Raw genomic sequence first — 17,273 nt, forward strand, 5'->3', positions numbered from 1 at the left:
AGACCACTCCATCTGAAGCCATGGCTGATAATAGGAGAGAAGATGAGAGAATAGAAGGAGCTTTCCCCATCCGAGAGACCAATGGAGATATGAAAATGAAAAACATTAGCCCCTCCGCCTTGCCTCACTTCCATGGACTGACTACTGAGGATCCTGATACCTTCTTGTTTGAGTTTGCTGTCCTTTGTAGAACCTATGACTATACTGAAGATGAGCAAAAGCTGAAGCTTTTCCCTTCCACTCTTAAGGATGCAGCACTACGCTGGTTCATGGGATTACCTGGGAATAGCATCGCTACTTGGGCTCAGATGCAGCAAGCCTTCAATACCAAGTATAGGGATTATTGTAGGTCCAAGGAAACCAAGGGAGAGATCTTTCGAATGACCATGGGGAATGATGAGTCTTTAGAGGATTATGAGGAGAGGTTCCAACTTAGCTATAAACGGGCCAGGTGCACACTTGACCCTGAATCCCTCAAGTTGGTTCTACTCCGAGGAGTCCCTGAAGATCTCTTAGACACCCTTCACATGTTAGCTGGGGGGGACATTTACCAACTGGCTTATGAGGACATCAAGACTGTGTTTCGAAATCATTCCAGGGCAGCTAGAAAACGAGGTAGAGGAAATCTCCTCTCCACTGGTGTCCCTTTCTCCAAACATGAGTTTACAAACCAATTAGAAGATCTTAAGAGTGACGTGAGACAGACCATTGCCATGCAGCTGGACACATTCAGGGTCCAGCAGAAGAAAGAAGAAGCTGAGAGAGCCTTGGCTGTCTTCTGTCCTAGGTGCACCAGAAGACACCCTAAGGACGAATGTCCATTGCATTCGGTTGAAGTGTGTTTTGTTTGTGAGGAGGACCACCCAACAAATTAGTGTCCAACCTTACCTGGGTTTAAAGCCATGTACCAAGGAACCAAAGCCCCCACTGAACCTCTCTACTTCATCAACCAAAGGAGGCCTCAAGGATATAGGCCTTATCAGCAGGGGATGCAAGGGGCATCTCAAGCTTATTACAACCCCAACCACTCGACTCCCATGCCTTCCTGGGGTCCCCCTGCTCATCCTTCTTGGTCCATGCCTCCTCCATGGTCTTATCCACCTCAGTACCCTACTCAACCTACTTCTCATCCATATCACTCACATACCCAGTCGCAGCCTCAATGGAGTGCTCCTCAGTCGGGGTGGAGGCCCCAATACAACACTCCTCCTGCCATTTTGCCTCCACCACCAGTTCAACCTCAGCCTTTACCTCCTGCTCCTCCAAGGCAACCTCAGATGCCTGCTCAACCGAACCCGAACCCCAACAATAGACAGGCTCAGCAGGTATATACTGGGGAGACCTCATGCCCTACCTATGCTGTGGAGATCCAGGAGATCAATCTTAGATCTGGAAAGACTCTTCCAGATCGCCAACCTCCTCCCCCAGAGGATGAGGAAAACCATCAGGAGAGTGAACCAAAGCCTATTCCACCCTTTCTAGAGAGACTAACAGCCACCACACAACCTAACCCAGAAGAAGATGAGCTTTTGGGTGAGCTCAAGCAGTTTTGTGTAAAAATCCCACTTCTCCAAGCCATCAAGGATGTGCCAATATATAACAAGCTGGTTAAGGAGAAGTGTTTCAAACACCCAGGCAGACGGAAGAAAGATGCCTCAACTATCAATGTCATAGGACAGCTGTCTGACCTTATAGTAGGACAAGTCATCTGCCCAAAGTACCTAGATCCTGGAAGTCCTGTAGTAGATGTTCACATCAATGGCACCATTATCCCCCACACCTTGATTGATCTGGGGGCAGCCATCAATGTGATGACCAGGGATACCATGCTTAAACTCAATCTTCAGGGTTCCTTGAGGAAAACCTCGACAGTACTGCAATTAGCAGATCGCTCCACCGTGACTCCCGAAGGGATTGTGGAGGATGTCTTGGTCTCTATTGATTCTTGGGAATACCCTGCAGACTTCCTGGTTCTGCAACCAAAGGCCAAGCTTACTGGATATCCTCTCATCTTGGGAAGGCCTTGGTTAGCTACTGCAGATGCTTACATAAGTTGTCGGGCAGGAAACATGACCATCAAAAATGGTCCCATGTCCAAGCAGCTAGTCCTATACCCTCCTGCCCAACCTTCTTTAGAGCATGATTTACCACTCTGGTTGGAGGAAGGAGAGGAAGATGAGGTGTACTCTACACCTCTGTGCACCCTAGATACCACTAGAAGAGACCCTCCTACCGAGGATGATTTGATTGAGACCCTGATCCAGAATCCACCTTCCAGTGCACTATCTTTAGAGAAGTTGGTGGAGGATGCCCAAGCTAGCACCTTCGTGGACCTTTGTACAACCAGCCCTGTCACTCCCAGAGTCAAAAGTGTGGAGTTCGGCCCTGAGAGAGCATTAAAGATCAGCTCCTCCCTATCTCCTTCCCAGGAGAAGGAGTTGTGTAGCCTATTGGCCAGCCACTTAGATGCTTTTGCTTGGAGCTATAAGGAGATGAAAGGAGTCCATCCCTCGGTCTGTACCCATCATATATACATCAAAGAGGATTGTAAACCAGTTAGGCAACCCCAGAGGAGAATGAATCCAGCCCTTAAGGACATTGTCAAGGAAGAGTTGCAAAAACTGTTGGATGCCGGATTGATCTACCCCATCTCAGATAGTGAATGGGTGTCCCCTCTAGTGTTGGTTCCCAAGAAGAATGGGAAGTGGAGAATCTGTGTAGATTACCGTGAGCTGAACAAAGCTACCAAGAAAGACCATTTCCCTCTACCTTTCATAGATCAAGTGTTGGATGGACTGGCAAGAAAGAAGTTCTTCTCTTTCCTGGATGGGTTTAGCGGGTACAATCAAATCCAAATCAGCCCGGAAGACCAAGATAAGACCACCTTCACTTGTCCTTGGGGTACCTTTGCCTACCGAGTCCTTCCCTTTGGGCTATGCAATGCTCCTGCTACTTTTCAGAGAGCTGTCTTGAGCATCTTCTCGGAGTTGGTCCATGATGCAGTGGAAATATACATGGATGACTTTACTCCTTATGGGGCCAACTTCCAGGAAACATTGTCCAACTTGGGAAAGGTCCTAACCAAGTGCATCGAGATGAACTTGTCCCTTAGCCTTGAGAAATGTGAATTCCTAATGACTGAAGGGACCGTGCTAGGCCATACCATTTCTTCCCAAGGATTGCAGGTGGATCCTAACAAAATTGCTCTCATCAAGAGGGTTCCACCTCCTCAAAAAGTAAGGGATGTCCGGAGTTTCTTGGGATTAGCAGGATACTACCGGAGATTCATTAAGGACTTCAGCAAGTTAGCCTCACCATTGTTTGGTCTGTTGGCAAAAGATGTGGAGTTTAATTGGACTGACAATTGTCAGAAGAGTTTGAATGAATTAAAAGACAAGTTAGTGTCAGCTCCAATCCTGAGAGGTCCAAACTGGGCCCTACCTTTCCACATCCACACTGATGCCTCAAACAAAGCCATAGGTGCAGCCTTAGGACAAGTTGAGCAAAAACTTCCATATGCCATTTACTTCGTTAGCAAAAACTTGTCCAAAGCAGAGCTGAATTACACTGTAACCGAGAAGGAATTCTTAGCTGTGGTTCATGCACTGAACAAGTTCCGACATTATATTACTGGTTACCAGACTTTTGTACATACTGACCATGCTGCTATTAGATATTTGATGAATAAACCAGATGTGAATGCTCGTATTATTAGATGGTTACTTTTATTGCAGCAGTTTGATCTAACCATTGTTGATAAACCAGGGAGAGAAAATGTTGTTGCTGACTTCTTGTCTAGATTGGATTTGTCTGCAGATGAAGATGGGACGGTGGATGACCAGATGCCTGATGAGCATCTGTTTGCTATCTCAGTACTCTCTCCATGGTTTGCTAATATAGCAAACTACCTTGTTTCAGCTCAGTTCCCTCCGCACCTCTCTTCAAAAGAGAAGAGCAAAATCATCAGAAAGAGTGCCTCATTTACATGGATTGGGGGCAATCTGTTCAAGCTTGGCCCCGATCAGATCTTAAGGCGTTGTGTAAGGGAGGAGGAAGTCTTTCACATCCTCCTCACCTGTCATGATGGGCCTTGTGGAGGACATTTTGCAGCAAAGAGAACTGCCTTCAAGATCCTGCAGGCAGGCTACTATTGGCCCACACTTCATCAAGATGTCAGAAGATATGTCAGCCAGTGTGACCAATGCCAAAGAATGGGGAAACCGACCCAAAGGGATGAGATGCCTCTCCAACCTCAAGTGACTCTTGAGCCATTTGAGAAGTGGGGCATGGACTTTGTGGGTCCAATCAATCCCTCTTCGAGGCAGAGATCCTACATCATTGTGTGTACTGACTACTTGACAAAGTGGGCAGAGACTAAAGCAATCAAAGCAGCAACAGAAGAGAAGGTGGTCGAGTTCTTAAGAGAGAACATCTTCTACAAGTTTGGCTACCCAAGAGAGCTGGTGACCGATCAAGGGAGCCAGTTCACATCCAACTTGGTTGAAGATCTACTAGCTCATCACAAGATCAAGCATAGGACTTCCACCCCCTATCATCCTCAAGCAAATGGGCAGGTGGAAGTCACCAATAGAGCATTAGAAGGGATCTTGACTAAAGTGGTGAGCAGCAGCAGAAAGGACTGGGCAGATCGCCTGGTTGAAGCCACATGGGCTTACAACACCACTTGGAAGACCACCACCGGCTTCACACCTTATGAGCTGGTCTATGGGAAGAAAGCTTTGCTGTCCATTGAGTTTGAGTATAACACTTTGAGGATGGCAGCTCAGCTGGACCTAGATCTCAGCCATGCACAGCAAGAAAGGTTATTGCAGCTGAATGGACTGGATGAGCACCGCATGCAGGCCCTCCTTCACGCAGAAGTGGTTCAACTACAGAGGAAGGTGTGGCATGACCAACATCTCCATGACAAGCAATTTCAGCCGGGAGATTGGGCTTTGTTGTATGATTCCAGATACAAAGATTTCAAGGGGAAGTTGAGAACCAGATGGCTAGGACCATATTCAGTGGAAAAGTGCCATGACAATGGATCTGTCCTCATTCGAACCATTGATGAGGAAGCCATTCCCATGCTTGTCAATGGGCATCGATTGAAGATCTACAGGAAGCCTCCCTCAAGACAAGAGTTCATCAAAACAATGGAGAAGGCAGTATTGGTCATAGAGAAGGGTCCTGCCCCTGCTTTGGGCACACCCTGAAGCATCTAAAATAAATAAATAAATAAATAAATAAATAATAAAGATCCTTGGGTGAAAACCTCTCTGAGGCGCCCAAGGCAGGTGGTAGGGGTGAAAACCTCATTGAGGCGCCCCTGCTATCTTTCAAAAAAAAAAAAAAAAAAAAAAGATAAAGATCCTTGAGTGAAAACCTCTCTGAGGCACTTAAGGCAGGTGGTAGGGGTGAAAACCTCATTGAGGCGCCCCTGCTATCTTTCAAAAAAAAAAGAAAAAAAAAACAAAAAGAAAAAAACAAGATCAATAAGTCATTATGTGAAATTTGCATGCAGATTGCAGGTGTTCTATGGAGGAGAGGAAGCCTCTCAACTCAAAGCCAGAAGTCCTTATGATGCAGCCAGGACACCTCACCAGCACCTCCTCCAGGAATGCCTATGTTCTTCAAGGTATGTGCACTTTTATTATAAACTGAGTCTCCTACAGGAAGACACAGATTTTCTACAGGAAGGTGCGATTTTCTACAGGAAGGTGCAAATTTCTACAGGAAGAGCTGCCTGTCTACAGGAAGCTCTGTACTTCTACAGGAAACTTCCTGTAGAAGCTCAGAATGAGCCAGAATGCATTTCATGAGCAGATCTGATGACTAAGGGTTGGTGTGGACGCATGCAAGCCTCTTTTGGGCCCATGCACGACGCTGATACCTTGCTCCACCATCCTCGTCGCCATGCAACCAAGATACCTGCACCAGCAAACCAGATCAATGAGTTCTCGTGGAAAAATCAGTTGTCAGAGAAAAATGAACACCGAGAGCTCATACCACGTCCATGTCGAGCATCAGAAGCTTCGGGAGCGCGATTAGCAGGTCATCTCCATTGTCAAGTAGCATGCACCCAAGGAGGTGAGACTGTTACAAGGCACCCCGCGGGAATCCTGTAGCCGTCAAACCTGCAGGAGTGGATACCATTCATCGCCCAGCCATCTGCAAACAACACACGGGCGCATGCAACTAGAGCGTCCACTACAGCGCCAGCATCCTGTAACCACGAGACTCCGGGACTGTGTAAGCCACATGCAGCAGGTAGATCCATCGTCCAAAAACTGGAAATCATGCGCAGACGCGCGCAGGTAAGTGTTCTAATCCTTCCTTCCATCAAATCGCATGAGTATTACTTTGATTTGTTTGCATGGCGTAGAAATGAATGGTTGAGCAGCCGTAAGGCCAGTTGACTGGCCACGTTGGCTAGTGAAGGGATAGTTAGATGATGGGGTGGCAGCCACGACAAAGGGAACACGCAGCACGCACGTGAAGATCAGTCCCGTCAACCGAGAAACGAGTTTAACCGAAAAGGGCGGCGGCAGATCTGTGGGAATGAATGCGGCAACAAGTGAATGTGCAGGTGGATGATGGGTGACGTCACCCAACGGTCCGAAGGGGACAACACACCCTCCGCGCCACGAGCTCCGCCGATTCAAAATCTAATCGGCTAGATTGTGCGCGTATATCCATCCACCTCCACTTCAAAACTTGAGTAACTCTTCTGAATACCTCTGCATGTTGATACGCCAAGCTTTCGGCCGACTGAACGCCGGTGAAGCACCTCTCGACCGTTGGCCAACTACCGTTCTCCCCGAAGCCTGCGCACTGCTCCTACAGGAACAGTTTCTACAGGAACGCAGTCCTATAGGAAGCAGTTTCTACAGGAACACAGCTCTACAGGAAGGTGAAGTCTTCACGTAAGAAAAGGTGGCAGAAAAGAGGTAACCCTGAAACTCCTTCCGCAATTGGCTTTCAAAGGTGGCAAGGTCATTATTCACAGTCTGGTCATAAAAAAATATTGGATTGCCGTGCCTATACTATCACTTCTACAGGATAGCAGTATAATTAGACTGTGGTCTATGAATTCATTGCATGCTCTGTCTATAAGACCGAATTTCCTTTGTATCTACCGCCTTTGGTCAAAACCACTGTGTTCATCATGCCTGGTGGGTTTATCAGGCGAGAGCCCACTGATTCAATTACATTAAGGAGAAACCCGGCAGTGGTTGAGCTCTTCACTAGAGCACAATGGATGCCTTTTTGTGATAAGCTACAGGGCTACGATGATGAAGTAGCCGAGGAATTCTTGCAGGCATTGAAGCCTAAATCCCAGACACTGGCCACAGTAAGCTTTAGAGGTCTCAGCCTCCAACTCACCCCAGAGCATATAAGTTGAATCACAGAACTGCCCATGGGTCTGCCGTGGGATAAAGAAGAGCGGAAGCAGAGCCAGCAAGCAAAGAAGGAGTTCTTCCCACCTGAAGAATCATTCACAGAGGACAAAAATGGGGTGAAAAGGACAAGCCTGTTGCCACCATGGAACGAAGTCAGTTTGCAAATTATGAAATATATCACCTGTGAGGGTCGTTACAGCATCGTATATGCGTATCACTTCAGGCTGCTCAATGAACTAAGACACCAGATTGACCTCCCTGCAGCACAGAGGCTGAGCATTCCTTACTTTTTACTGCAGTCCTTGATGGAGTGCTCCACAAAGCTCAAGGACGGAATTCTGGATCAGGTAGCCCACCATGGGTTAGTCAAGCTTCTTGTGGAGGATGCTCTCCACTCATATAAAGTCCCCCTCGCATGGGAATCATTTAGGAATTTAACAAGAGAAGGGAACATAAAAATGTTGCTTGAAGAAATGGAATCCTCTAGCGGTGAAGAAGAAGAGTCAGTAGCCGAGAGTAAGAAAGGGAAAAGCCAAAAGGTCCCGACTCCAACACAGAAGAAAGAACGAAAGGAGAAGGAGGAGGGAAAGGATGACAGAGCAAAAGAGGACACCCCCATCCTGTCAGCAACGGAAAAGAGGTTGAAAAGCAGGGCAGTCAAAACTGAGGTGGTCCCTGCCAGCCCAAGCACCTCGTCAACTCCTGCAGTCAAAGCCAAAAGCAAAATCCATGCAGCCAAGCAAGAAAAGGTGGTGAGGGTTGCATCTGTAGGAACGCAAAAACTGGCTTCTACAGGAAGCCCGAACACACAAACACAGGCTTCTACAGGAAGCCCGAAAACAAAGACAAAGGCTTCTACAGGAAGCCCGAAGATCAGTAAGGAGCAGGCTTCTACAGGAAGCCCAAGAGCAACGACCAAGGCTTCTACAGGAAGCCCGAAAATCGTTGGAGAACAGGCTTCTACAGGAGGCCCAAAAACGTAGACAAAGGCTTCTACAGGAAGCCCGAAAGTGCAACCACAGGCTTCTACAGGAAGCCCGAAGACAGAGACAGGGGCTTCTACAAGAAGCCCGAGATTGGAAAGAGGGGCTTCTACAAGAGGCCCGAAGGTCATTGAGAAACAGCCTCCTATAGAGAGTCCGAAGACAAAGAAAAAATCTTCTACAGGAGGCCCGGAAGCGGGCAAAGCAGGGTCTTCCATAGGAAGCCCGAAATCTAAAAAGGAGGGGCCCTCTACAAGGAGCTCCGAGAGAGCAAAACGCAAGAAAGAGAAGGCTGGCATTCTCGAAAAGGAGGCAGCAGCGGCACTGGATGCCCTCAGCACACCTCCAAAACCAAAAGAGAAGAGGGAGAGGGAGACCCCTCTACCACCTGAAGCCAGGAGAAGCAAGAGGATGACCGCGGGCAAGCCACAGCCTCCACCCAGCAGCCAAACCACTTCAGGGGATGTCCCTACTTCACCCAGTGCAAGGACCCCCTCTAAAACATCAGCTACCCCCGAAAAGGGGAGCCCAAAAATAACTTCCTGGACACGAAAGATAGGCCAGTCGCCTTCCGAAGCCCGACTCAAGGAAATAGAAAAGGGGAAGGAAGCATCACCCTCGTCACCACCAGGGGCAGAGAAGGCAGGGCCATCAAAAGCAGAAAAGAAAGAGCCTGTTCCGATCCCGAGTCCTCAGCCAAGGACAAGGAGCAGGAGCAAGGTTGCTCAAGGATGAGCAAATGGTTCAGCTGGGGGGTGATGATGAGCCCCAATTTTGGTACAATTTGGGCTCATTTTGGCCTATTCTACTTGCTCAAACCATTCATTTTTTATTGCTTATGCATGCATTTCTTAGTTTATTCATGTTGTTTGTAGGAAGAAGGGTAGGCACTCTATCTACGTGACTAATGCATTATGATTCCAGGTTTTGGCATTAAAAGGGAGCAAAAGACAACGAAAAAGGAGACAAGGAGACAATGTGGTGGCACTGCTGGCTTTTAGGAGAGGATGTCCACGGTCTTGGGGACATTCCTCGTGATTCCCACCAAGAACTCCGAGCTCCAATCCATCTCCCCTCCGAGCTTAGAAGCAGCCAGCTGTTCTACAGGAACAGCAGTTATAAAATGCTCTACAGGAACAGCAGTTATGACCGTCCTACAGGATCAGCAGTTAAACTCTAGTTGGACAGCCGAGCTCCTAAAATCAAGGACACTTGTTGGATCATCGTTTTTGTATAAGTATAGAGGCCTTAGCCTTGGATAGGTTGTTGAAACTCTCGTATTGCTATTGTAATTTTGGAGCACAGCTCAGTTTTTGTTCCTTTTTGTAAGCCAATTTGGCATGATATCAGATTATGAATAAAGAAGGCAGATTCTGATCTAGTTCTGAGTTTTCTTAAGGAGACTATAGCTCTCAGGTTAGGGCCCAACCTAAGAGCCATAGATCCCCTCTGCTGTAGTGTTGTTTCCATTTCATTTCAGCACTTTGAGCTTTTCATTTGCACATGCAATTCGAATTACAGGTTGTTAAGTTGGTCTTTTTCATGAGTTAGATAGGAGTTGCTTATGGTGAATTTGTTTCCACTTGCGTAGTGTAGCAGAGGATAGGTATAATCGATTGGAGCTCCAACAAAAAGGTTGTTAAGGCTCATTGCCATCTCATCTGGGATTGGAGTGCAGTCCATGACTAACCACCAAAAATACGCATTTCTTTATTCCATGATTGTTACAGACACAGTCACGTTATGTTAGATGCTTCCACATGATTCACACCTGCACCACACTCCTTTACCACAGCTTCATGCACATTCTCCTTCGCGTTTAGATTGTTGTTCATTGAATTTATAAGCACAGGTAGTCTAAGTTAATGCATTTTCGGTTTGGTGATAGTCACAAGCATTTGTTCCATTTACATTGCTTTCTCTCGTTCCATTACTTCGTCCTCCATCTTGATCACGCATACAAACACATCTTTGATCTCTGCTCCGCTCTGTTATCTCCCAAAGTCTTTCACTCCTCTCGTACTTCCATTCTCTAGCCCTTTTCGTTGACATAGCCCTCTATCTTCCAACCCACTCCCTACATTCACTCCCTATCCTATTCCTCCACTTCTACAGCCATCACCAGCCTCATTCCTACCTTACACATCTCCCCCTACCATTTCATCACTCCTCCATCACGCCAAACACTCCTGGTAGGTCATCCTGTAGCCGTTTTTAGACATCCTGTAGAAACCAGAGTATCCTGTAGGATCCCCTGTAGACTTCCTGTAGGAGGCCACTCACTCGGTTGCCGAGCTTCTGAATGTGAGGAACCTCTGTGGATGGATGCTAAGGATCCCTAGGGACCTCTCCTAGCCTCCCCAACCTGTCCCATGCTTTCCTTCCTTCTCCATCCCATCTGCACAATCAAACCCTCGTTAGCACAAAATCACAATCATTCCACACACTTAAGGGAAAAATACAAAAACATATCTTTCATGATGCAAGTATTTTAGATCCATGCATTTGCACTTATTAGAGGTAACAGCAGCATTGGTAGAAGTTTCATTCACATTTTTTGCATTGTAGAGGTTAGACTAGTTAAATTAGGGTTTCCTAGGTTTACATGCTTTGATTTGCTTTCAGTCCATTTTGTCAAGTAGAGTAGTTTTCCTTTGAGAATAGCTTTCGTCCATCAATTAGCAAGCTTCTTCTGAGAGCCTATAGAAGTTGGCTTGAGCCCTAGCGGACTTGTGCCAGCTGACCAAGTGACAGCTGCGACAAGAGCTAGTACTTGTGCATATAGCACCGTCGCTTCCAAGTTTGTACGAACTACCGGGTTGATAAAATGAGAGACAGGAAGCCCCAGGAGTTGTAGCATTATTGCTACAATACTGGAGCTCACCAATCATCCCTAAAAAAGAGGACCAGATGTCCCAGTTTTCTCAGCATGGCCACTTCATGGTTACACTAGTCGATTTTATTTTAGTGTAATTAATAACAGATTGCCAATTGTATAAGGAAATGATTGTAGGTTTTTGTTAAATACTTCATGCATTGGAAGTATTAGAGGGTTGGACCCAAGTCATTTGAATGATCTTTTCTCGTTGGAGCACTATAATTTTGAGTTAGAGCATCAATAAAAAGGACTGTTTGCAAGATACTTGATCTATTTTGACCTGGTGATGTATTCCTTTTTCTGTTGAGTGTATCTATGTTTTATTCATTTATGCATCATTAAGTCTTATTGTAAAGCAGAAATTATAGTTTAAGATATGTTGTTGGAGCACCTTATTTCTATCTGTGTTTGCAATCTAAATGTTTTCCTCTAATGTATGATTAAAAAATACTTAACTACTTTTTAATCATTACTGATATCACTTTTCTGTCATCTCATTTCTCACTCTGCTTTTAGATCCAGTAAAGACAGTTAGCTTTCCTTGTAAATGCTTTAGAAAATTGATGTTACCACCCAGCCTTTGACTCCATAGCCCAATGGAAAGGATTCAAATATGATCTACCCCAACCAAACAAACAAACAACCAAGCAATCAAGTGATAAATTTCTTTCATTATTTTATCTAGCCTAACACATTAAAGCATTGGAAATAAAGCTAAATCCTAAATATACAGAGAGAGCCCTCTCTGGGTCTAGGAGGGCTAGATCCTAGACTCCTAAGTGGTTTGATGTATCTTTTGTGACTTTGTCCTTCCAATATTCAAAATCACGGAATGATAACACAAGCCATGGAAACCATGCTAACTCGTATTCCTATATGCAGTTCATGTTTTCAAACCATCATTTCTTATCGTAACCTTTGTATGAATTTTTTTTGTAGCCAAGCATGTTGCAAAAATTTCCATAGGCTTTTCCTTCCCATAGTGTTGTCCTAGCCATATCACAAACACTAACACATATGCTACCTACATTGTCCAACCACCTTGACACCCAATTCCACGTTATTATAATACTCACCAAACACGTTACTCTATCCTAAATGCCACTATGCCATCCACGTTGGAATTCATCTCATGCACCCACAAGACCAACACGCACCCTAGCACAAAATCATAAAATAATATATCGTTATGGGAATATGTAAGGGATCATCCACACATTCACAATGTAGACAGATATATATATATATATATATATATATATATATATATATATATATATATATATCTATATATATATATATATATATATATATATATATATATATATATATATATATATATATATATATATATATATATATATATATATATATATATATATATCTATATATATATATATATATATATATATATATATATATATATATATATATATATCAGTAGACCAATAAATCGACAACCATTAAATGGTGGAGAAATCCAACAACTCAAAAAAATCAGCAGGGTCCACATCACCCTTGCCCACACACAATTAACTTTGCAATCAATGAAGGGGAGTTTTCCAATAAGATCGATTTAAAGGAGGCCATATCAAGCCACAAGTAGTGTCTCTGTTAACACAACCTAAGCATCTAATGGGAAGCATGGACCCCAAATATTTTCTTATGTGGTGACCTATGATTGGATATTGGACTTTATATATCATCGCCGAAACCCACCTTTTGGACATCTGATAATGCATTAACAATAGTTTTGGTATTTAAAAATACTATTGATGCAGATGATGATGTCATTCTCTAGTCTTCGCTCCATGCAAACATAAATATTGTCGCCTTATCCCTTAATTTCCTTTTATAAATAAAATGTTATTTGAAGCCATCATTTGCAATTGTTTTTTGTAGTAATCATTTACATGTATCTCCTTTAATTTTCTATTTGGTTGGAATAAAAAGTGCGTGGAATTTTGTTGTGTTGGGGTGCCAAGAAATATCTTTGGTCAAGCAAACAAGAGTGTAATGTACCTAGATATGGGACTAGCCATTGTATAATAATATAAAAAAATAGTTGTGACCATGAATAGAGAGATATATAAACACAAGGAACTAAGAAAATCACTTAAATCATGTGAATTTAAAATTAGTAAAGATGATAACATTATTTTTTCCTTCTTACATAAAATGATAATGTCCCACTCCCAAGGATAATTCCTTGATGGTGCACAAGGAGCTAAGCGGACTTAGCAAAAGTGTTTTTAGAGTTATTAGAAAGAATTGGTGTGTGGTCTAGAATAAAGAGATCCCTCCATTGTGCTGTTAATAGTTGAAGCTAGTGCTAAAGTTAGACGACAACTATTGGTTTTAACTGGATGCTTCATGAAGTTTTCGCCATGAATGTAAGATCGCTCTGTGTTCTGGATGCGGTGTCTTCTTTGTGAGGTAGTGGGTGGTCCACATCATGTTGAGAATACTTAATGGATGTGTTACTAGAGTTCTTAGTAAGAATGGGTGTGTTTCCTCGTACAATGAGATCCCTCCTTGGAGTCAGCTATAGTTGAAAATAGTGCCAAAGATAGACAACAATTGTTGGTTTTAACCGGATGCTCTATGGTAAGCGACATGACCCTTAAGCTGATGAGATATGGATTGGAGCAATATATTTGTACCTTCCGTATAGGGTACTAATGAGAGTTTGTAGATTTCTATGGTGAGCATTTTAAGAGTGAGTATTCAGATTATCCACAGTATCCATTTTTAAGTCTATCTTTTGAGTCTATAATAAGACTCATCTTCAGGACCAATATACAAAGAAGAGAAGGGTGAAAGCAAAATAAATATGGGATGGACCCAAGAAAAAGAGGAGAGCCAACCAGAAAACCCTAAAATGAAAGAAGAAAATTTCCAATAAATAATATAAATCAGAAATAAGCATAAAAGTATTAAAAAAACAAATATTTTAATGTTTAATTTTTACTAAATTTTTTATAAGTTTTAATGTTAGAATAGTTAATGATCAATATTATTGTAGTGATATTTTATTAAGAATAATTATTAAATGATAAATTTAATAATAATGTTATTTTATTATTAAATGAAGATGGGTCTTGTTATAGACTTGAAACATAGACTTAAAAATGGATAATGTGGATGATATGAATACTCACTCTCAATATATTTGTAATTCTACAACTAGTGTTACTGGTCATTGGAGCAATTTGTATACTACATGTTATAATCATAGACATTAGTATGTATAGTGAGAAAATGTTTATGGGTAATGAATTCAAAATCCCAAAAAACTAAGAGACCATGAATCCTACAAAAACTTTAAAACAACTCTTGGAAGAACCTATTGAGAGTGAGGAGAATAAGGAATTCAAGGATGGCTTCTCTAAGTGTAGTTGTGTGGGAAGGTGGATCAAATGTAGTATAGGGTGGTTTAATAGTTGGTTTTGTTAGTTGCGTGACATTTCCTCAGAGAGTCAGGAGTGATATTTTTGTAGTGGCATTAGGAACTAAAATTAATCAGTAATATTCCAAAATTGTTTCCAAAGAGGCATAAATAACAAAATTTCTTATGGTTTTCATCTAGCCCTCTGGGATCACTTCTATGGTGCTCTGATCAGAACTTGTAAGGGTTTCATGGCTTCTTAGTGAAATTAAGAAGGTGGTTGATAGGTAAATAAATATGAATCTGGAAAATTATGTCCCTCAAAGAATGGACTGAAGTTAGGCGTCATCACTAGTACTACTTTAGGGACTGATAAGACTAGAAGGAAACCTCAAATCATGTGCACAAGAGAAGAGTTTAAGTTTGGAACTAATAGACAACCTTAGAATAGTGCCTAGAGAAAACAAAAACAAAAGGATAATATGTCCATTCTCCGGAGCATAGTCTTCAATGTACTTTCTGAATTAATCCAACTAATTCGTGGGAGTCGGTGTGAGAAATATAGCCACTATTAAGCGACTCTAATTTTTGGAAGCGAACCTACAAAGAACAATCAGAAAATTCTAATTGGGTGTAGCTAGTGGGGTCCATTGTAAAGATAATTATTCCCATTAGTGGAGCAACAATTCATAATTATAATTGGCCATTTTTCAACATTTGAATTGGGGTAGGCAAGGGCGTCGAATCAATCATCTACATGGATAATCAATAGAGTTATTTGAGAAAACATGGAGGAACTCATAGACATTACAATTTCCATAGAAAATGATTTCTCCGATAGGAACAAAGGTCCAAAACCAACACTTGAGCTAGTCCATCGAAAAATTGTTCGATAGGATTTATATCTAGAGGCTAATGTATCCCATATATCAGTGCAAGTTACCTAGAATCGAAAGGAAGATAATAGAAACATGAAGCCCATAAAGGCTCAAGAAGAAATCAAGAATTAATCCTCGTGGTAGACATATTCTCGGATAAATTTGTTAGACTGAAAAAGTAGGTCCTGGTGGGGCATTAAGAGTATGCATCATATAATGGAGTGCAGATGAATAAATGGACACATAGATATTGCTTCTCTCTCTTAGGATATAGACCTAAAGTCAATGTCCTAGTCAACGGGTAGTTTGGTTTCCACTTTTTAACGGAACATTATGCAAACAACATCCTAGATATGCCATGGGTTAAGGGATGTGGTTCCCTAATATTAGAGAAATGAAAGGTTGTATTTGACCCAATTATGGAATGCCTTAAAATAAAATTTGTGTGGTCTAAACTCCCTGGACTCATGTTGGAGCTATGATCTAAGAAGAATACCTCGATGATTTCTAGTAGGATTGGAAAAATCTATTATGTGGATGAGGGTTGCATTAGATTTCTAGGTAAAATTGTGGCTTGGTTCTTAGTTAAGGTTGATCTTTCATGTGGTTTTCCTTAGGCAATTGATATATTTTGGGGCACTTATTCAATAAGACAATAAGCGGACTTCTCGGGTGTCACATTTAGATGTAATGGGTGAAAAACATTGCACAATTATTTCCAGTTTCCCTCTCCAATTAAATGGAGGTCACTATGATAGAGGTCACTAGGTCAACAAGATTTGTGTCCTAAGCTGGTTTTTCACAACCAGAAAAATAGTATTCCTTTCTCGATAGCTGCAACTCAAATCCCTAACTAGGTTGGGAATTGTCCTTTGCCTTTATCCTCACATATTGATTATTCAGATCATTCCCATAGGAAATTATCTCTCCTTTACCCTATTAGACTCAAATATGAACTAAATTTGGAACAATCTCCCCTATCTCTAGATGTCGAACTTGAATGTATTGCTAGTGCCTCTTCTATGAGTCTTGAACCCCTATCACTTATGTTGAAAATGCACCAAGAAAATCTTAATTTTGATTTTGACTTAACCAAATTGAGTAAATTTGAAATTCCACATCAGCAGACAACTTGGAGGAGTTAACTGAGGTGACATAGCGGTGACATAGCACTTGTCACTAACTTAAGAACAATCAATTCGAGTTAATGAGTTGAAGTTCAGTTTACTTGAGTTGATTCCAAAGAAATAGGAGTCAAGCTCAGTTAATTTGAGTTAAGGACTTGAAGTTCAGTTCTGTGTAGTGACTTCCTAAATTTTAGGAGCCTAGGTTGAGTTAATTTCAATTTTAGCAATTTAATTCAGTTGAATTGAGTTATGGTTAGTAAAACTAGTTCTAACTACTCGATGAAGTAGTGGAAAGTCAAGTTGTGGAAGTGGAACTTCAACTACACGCAGTTATCACCTAGATAACTAAGCAATCAACCTAAATTAGCTAATGCATTTAGATAATTTGATTTACCCAATTGGGATGGAGATTTCAAGGTAGTGTACTATTATTCATAGACAATTTCAAAGTGTACAGATCATGCATGTAGTAAGAGGAAGGACCTAGAAGAATTGCATAATCTAGATGAGGTAATATCCTAATTAATAGGGGCCTAATTCCCAGAGGAACAATGTAAGGAATTAGGAGCTTGGACGGATTGAAAATTGGCTAAGTGTTGGCTAGAGTGAGTTAGTC

Source organism: Pinus tabuliformis, chromosome 9 (genome assembly GCF_031772625.1).
Source record: "Pinus tabuliformis cultivar Carrire ecotype Pingquan chromosome 9, CPIR1, whole genome shotgun sequence".
Classification (NCBI taxonomy): Eukaryota; Viridiplantae; Streptophyta; class Pinopsida; order Pinales; family Pinaceae; genus Pinus; species Pinus tabuliformis.